The following is a 7,000-nucleotide window of genomic DNA, read 5'->3' on the forward strand; positions in this document are numbered from 1 at the left end:
TATATATATATATATATATATATATATATATATATATATATATATATATATAGTTTACCACATAGTTCTTCCCAAAGCAATGATTTCATTCTTTGCCTTTTTTTTAATCTTCTACAGCCAGATGAGGTGGCAAATGCTTGTAATGTTAATGACTAGGGAGGCTGAGGCAGGAGGATCACAAGTTTGAGGCCAGCCTCAGCAACTTAGCAAGACCCTGTCTCAAAATATAAATAAATAATAAATACAAAGGGCTGGGGAAGTACCCAGTTGGTATGTATGTTAGAATAAATAAATAAATAAATAAATAAATAAATAAATAAATAAATAAATAAATCTGCTACAGTGTTAACCACAGAATATTATCAAACCTCTTTAATTTAGCTTTTGAGATCTTCTGCAAACCTCTGTTTATTCAACAAACAGTTCTTTTCATTACACAAGTAACTTGTGGGACTATAAAAAGGAAAAAAAAAAGTATCTTTCCCAAATCTCATTGCATCTTAGCTGTGTGTTTTCCTCATACAGACATATAAGAAATGTTGTGGTTTTTTAAAAGGGGGTTATGCTTATACTGTTGTATAAACTTTTAAAAACAAATTATGAATACTTTTCCTTCTTAGGAGACATTAATCTGAATTTAATACAAATGCCTGATGAGTATTGCTTAATATGAATGCATCATACTGTATTTAATCAGTCTCCTATTGAGATAGTTAGAAATTATCCAATTGTATTGCAATTAAACAACACTGTGATAAATATTCATATACCTTTGTGTTGGAATTGTTTTAGTTGTGTATATTGCATACATTTTAGATGTGGAATTGCTGGGTTAAAAGTCACAAGCTTTTTTCATTTGTCACATATTTCTAAGTGGCTCCCAAAATGACAAAACATGGAGTTCCAGATGTAGCAGTACAGACCACATTCTCTGGCCCACATACAGTGAAATCAGGAATGTATAATAAGTACGTGATCCAAAAAGCCCACTGACCTTAAAAAAGTGAATAAAAACAACCTCTTAATTCTTTGGTCAAAAAATTAAAACAGATATTATAAAATTATGTGGCAGTAAGACAGAATGACATGCAATTTTTATTTCTCTGCCAAAACTGTACCTAGAGCAAATTTAAAACTTTAAATTTTTTTTTGAGCAAGAAAGAAAAAAAATATATTAAGCATTTTGCTGAAATTAGAAAAGAACGCCATGCGTGGTGGTATACACCTATAATCTCAGTGGCTTGGGAGGCTGAGGCAGGAGGATCGAAAGTTCAAAGCCATTCTCAGCATCACATTACCAGACCTCAAATTATACTACAGAGCTACAGTAACAAAAACAGCATGGTATTGGCACCAAAACGGACATGAAAACCAATGTTACAGAATAGAAGACACAGAGACAAACCCACATAAATATAGTTATCTCATACTAAACAATGACACCATAAACATACATTGGAGAAAATTCAGCCTCCTCAACAAATGTATGCATATGTAATAAAATGAAATTAGACCTCTATCTCTCACCCTGCACAAAACTCAACTCAAAGTGGATCAGGGATGTAGGCATTAGACCAGAGACTCTATGCTTACTAGAAGAAAAAATAGACCCAACTCTCCATCATGTCAGGCTAGGAACCAAACTCTTCAGTAAGACTTCTAAAACACAAGAAGTAAAATCAAGAATCAATAAATGGGATGGTATCAAACTAAAAAGCTTCTTCCCAGCCAAGGAAACAATCAAGAGCATGAAGTGAAAACCTACAGAATAGGAGAAAATCTTTGCCACTTGCAACTCTATAGATAGAGCACTAATCTCCAGGATATATAAAAAAGTCAAAAACCTTAATACCAAAACCCAAATAACCCAATCAATAAATAGGCAAAGAAACTAAACAGACACTTCACAGAAGAAAAAATACATATGGTCAATAAATAGATGAAAAGAGAAATGCAAATTAAAACTACACTGAGATTTCCTCTCACTCCAGTCAGAATGGTAATTATCAAGAATACAAGTAACAATAAATGTTGATGAGGCTGTGGGGGAAAAGGCTCACTCATACATTGCTGGTGGGACTGCAAATTAGTACAATCACTCTGGAAAGTAGTATGGAGATTCTTCAGAAGACTTCAAATGGAACCACCATTTGACCCAGTTATTCCACTCCTTGGTCTATACCCAAAGGATTTAAAATCAACATATTACAGTGATGCAGCCACATTAATATTTATAGCAGCTCAATTCACAATAGCTAATCTATGGAACCAACATAGTTGCCCTTCCACAGATGAATGGATAAAGAAAATGTCATACATTTACACAATGAAATATTACTCGGCCATAAGAAAGAATGAATTTATGGTATTTGTCATTAAATAAATGAAACTGGAAACTGTCACAGTAAGTGAAATAAGCCAATCACTAAATACCCAAGACCTAATGTTCTCTCTGATACGTGGATGCTGACTCATAATAGGTGCAGGGCTGGAGGGGGGCGGGATGGGAAAGAATAGAAGGAATAGGACATAACTTTCCTATGTTCATAAACAAATATGTGACCAGTGTAACTCCACACTACACACAACCAAAAGAATGGGAAGTTAGGCAGGGCGCGGTGGCGCATGCCTGTAAACCCAGAGGCTCAGGAGGCAGAAGAAGGAGGATCTCAAGTTCAAAGCCAACCTCAGCAACTTAGCAAGGCCCTAAGCAACTCAGTGAGATCGCATCCTTAAATAAAATATAAAAATGGGCTGGGGATGTGACTCAGTGGTTTAGAGCCCCTGGGTTCAATACCCAGTACAAGAACAAACAAAGAATAAATACACCCAGGGGAAGAAGATACAGATAAATCAAGGTGAAATGAGAATGGAAGGAACCGGGGACAGGAAATAGTGAAATTGGCAAGTTCAAAATCTTGCTGTGTATGTACATGTGCACTCACGCACTCACACGCCTGGAATCAGCCCACATTTTGGTGATGGTTCGGCAGACAAGAGAAACTTGTGTGTGAGTGACATTCACAGTGGGATGAACTGGGATAACATCATTGCCAACACAAGGCACAGGTGGAAGTGATTAATTTAGTGGGTACATCAGTGAAGGGAAGCTTTGCACAGAAGGTGACAGCTGAGTTGAGCATCTTGCTAAAGGTAGGATTTGCCAAGTAAAATGACTGCAGAGACAGAGGTGTGGCGGTATCTAGGGGGGATGGTTTCAAGGTCTAGAATTTTTTTCCATGCCTCATCAGTTCTAGACTGATCAATTATACAATCTTATCAATTATAATAATATTCTTTCTTTTACAGCTGGAATTATTTTGATTCAGGTGCTCTAATTTTAAAGGCTGTTCTATATTATTAGTAATTATTATAGAAATAACTTCCTAGAAATTAACTATGCCATTTTATTTCTTATCTGTAATTAGCTGAAGAGGTTAGCATGCAAAGATATACTCAGTTCCAGGTTACCATATTCGAGATTTAAATGTGGTTGAGGAATGGAAGTCCATAAAATCCCAATGGAAATACTTTTTTTTTTTTTTTTTAGTACTGGAGATTGAACTCAGCGGCACTCAACCACTGAGCCACATCCCCAACTCTATTTTGTATTTTATTTAGAGACAGGGTCTCACTGAGTTCTTAGTGCCTCACTGTTGCTGAGGCTGGCTTTGAACTCTTTATTCTCCTGCCTCAGTCTCAAGCTACTGGGATTACAGGAGTTCACCATCGTGCCCAGATCCCAAAGGAAATACTTTAATTTTAAATTTTTAGGCATTTATCTGTTGGGTGTCCCATGTCTACATTATGGTATTTTAAAATAAGTATATAATAAGAATGAGGTATAGAGCACTTCTTTTCCTAAGAAGTTACCTCAACCTCACAATTATTGCTGATCCATCTTTATGTCCCCTACAACTCTAATGAAATGTCACTCACATAGCTAGTATTAAAAAGCACAAGAGTTACACAGGAAGCAAAGAAAGTGGAGAAGACCGTGCCCACAAGATGCTTCTAGTCTGAGTGGGCAGAAAATATGTATCAAGCTGAACTGCAAAAGACCTTGCAAAATAGAGCAAAGGCTCTCTCCAAAAGTGCTGTACAATAAACCATTACATTACTTGGTAATTTCTTGAATAACAGCCTGCCCTAGGTGGCCCCAGAGTGCAAAGAGGGAGCAACACTGTAGTTGGTGGATGGATGGAGGAATCACCCACAAAGCCACTGGAGGAAAGGGAATGGGAGAAGGAGTGTGACTTGATACCCTGTTAATATTAGTAGTAGAAATGAAGGATAGAGTACTGAGCTCCTCCCAACACTAGACCCGAGGGAAAGAAATGTAACCAAAACAGCTGAGCAGAGTACCCGGCCCCCTTCGAAAAAAAATTTTTGGCATAGCTTCCCCACACTCATGAAATGTTATAGTCAGTAAAGTTGGGCCTCATAGAAGCCAAGAAACACAAAGACACAAAATTAGGAGGGGCTGTGGCTAGAAATAAAACATGGACCCACCTTCAAAGCACCTCCTTCTATTCCACCAGGCTGCCTCTCCCAGCAGCAAACGGGGTGGAGCTAAGTGGAGTTACACTGGTCATGTATTCATATATGAACATAGGAAAGTTAGGTCTGATTCATTCTATTGTCTTTCTTATACCTATCTCTTCTCTTCCCTTCATTCCCCTTTGTCTAATACAATGAACTTCTATCCCCCCCCCCTTATTGTGGGTTACCATGCTTTTGGTTTTTTGGGATTGGCTCATTTTGCTTAGCATGATAGTATCCAGTTCAAACCATTTAGCAGCAAATACTATACTTTCTTTCTTATTTATGACTGAGTAATATTCCATTGTAGTTTTAAGTTGCATTTCTCTAATTGCTAGAGATGTCGAACATTTTTTCATGTTAGTTGACCAGTCGATTTATGGACACTCTTGTCCTTCAGTTCAATGAGTTTTAATAAGTGTCTAAATCTGTGTAACCACTGTCACATGTTCTTCATCCTCATCTCCCTCAGAGATTCTCTCATCCTGGCTGTCACTCCTTCCTGCATCTCCAGACCCAAGCACCTGATCTACTTTCTGTCTCTGTAGGTAAGTTTTACCTCTTCTAGAATTTACTATCCATGAACTCATCGTCTTGCATGTCTGGTGTATTCAGTGGTGAAATGTTGAAAAATTCCCTTTGAGACTGAGAATGAAACATGGCTATCCACCATCACTGCTTCAATTCAGCACTGCACTGAGAGATTTAGTCAGTGAAGTAAAGCAAGATAATAAAATACATGGTAAAAAAAAATCCTGGAAACCAGCTGAGCACACCTGTGGTCCCAGCTACTCAGGATGCGGAAGCAGTGGAACTGCTCATTGGAGGCCAGCCTCAGCAACTTAGCAAGATCCCGTCCCTGTCTCAAAATAAAAATTAAAAAGAGCTGGGGATGTAGCTCAGTGGTAGAGAGCCCAGAGTTCAATCCCTAATACAAAAAAAAAAAAAGGAAATCTACAGAAAATTTATAGAATATGAATGTGTCTTAAGTTTTCTCAGTATAAAACCAACATAGAAAATTACATTTCTACCCATGAATAAAATTAGAAAACTGAAATTTAAATTACATTCACTATAGCAATGAAAAATAGAAAGCACCTGGAAATAAATCCAACAGATATATGCAAGATTATTTGGAAAACTACGTAAAGACGTTAAAGAACACTTAAACAAAACAAGAGCTTTTACTTTTTAAAATTTATTACAAATACATTTGAAGCAGTAGTAGCACCAAAATATAAATGATCCAAAATTAATCTGAGTATTCAACAAGAAAAATACAAACCCCAACAGATATCTTACTAAAACTTGACAAGCTTATTTGAATATTCATATGGAAGAGGAAAAGTTGAAAAGTCAAACCCCTTGATGAAGAAGAGCAAGGCGTGGGGAATTGTCCTACCAGATATAAATCTATAGCAACTAGTTCAGTGTGATATTGTACCAGGGACAGAAAACAAAGCAAACTAATGCAATAAAACAGCTCATAAGAGCACGAGATGTGTGAGAATATTGTTTCTTATGGAAACGGTGCTGTCTATAGCAGGTTGGTATAGGAAAGGTTGAATTTTTTCAGTAAAAGGTTCTGGGATCACATGGATCAAATGAAAAAAGAGGAGCAATAAAAATATGTAAGATATGTATAAAGCAAATGGCAAAATGGCAGACGTAAATCCTACCAGATACTAATTGCATAAGCATAAATGGGTTAAACACTTCAATTAAAAAGTAGATATTGGCAGAGTGGACTAAAAATCCAAAAAAAAAAAAAACTCAAAAAGCAAACACAATTCAAATATATGCTGACCAAAGTGAATACTTCATTTTTCAAAGAAACAATTAGGTTGAAAGTATAAGCATGGAAAATGTATACCATGCAAAAAATAATCAGAAGAAACCCAGAGTAGCTATGCTAATGAAAAACAAAATAGACTTGAAGAATTGCTACTACAAAGACTTAACAGGGAGCCAGGCGCCATGGTGCATACCTGTAATCCCAGCAGCTCGGGAGGCTGAGGCAGGGGGATCAGGGGTTCAAGGCAGCCTCAGCAATTTAGGGAGGCCCTGTCTCTAAATAAAATATAAAAGAGGGGGGCTGGAGTTGTAGCTCAGCAATAGAGCACTTGCCTTGCACATGTGAAGCAGTGGGTTCAATTCTCAGTACTGCATATAAATAAGTGAATAAAATAAAGGTCCATCAACAACTAAAAAATATTAATACATTAATTTATATTAACATTAATATATTATTTATATTTATTAATAAATCAATCTATATTTAATTAGTATGTTATATTACAAATTAATATACTATATTGATTTATATTTCTATTAATATATTATTTATGTTTATATATGTGTGTGTATATAATATATATACTTATATATATTTATATATATTTATATATATTTATATATATATATTTATATATATATATATATATATATATATATATAT

This window comes from Marmota marmota, unplaced genomic scaffold (genome assembly GCF_001458135.2).
Source record: "Marmota marmota marmota unplaced genomic scaffold, marMar, whole genome shotgun sequence".
Lineage (NCBI taxonomy): Eukaryota > Metazoa > Chordata > Mammalia > Rodentia > Sciuridae > Marmota > Marmota marmota.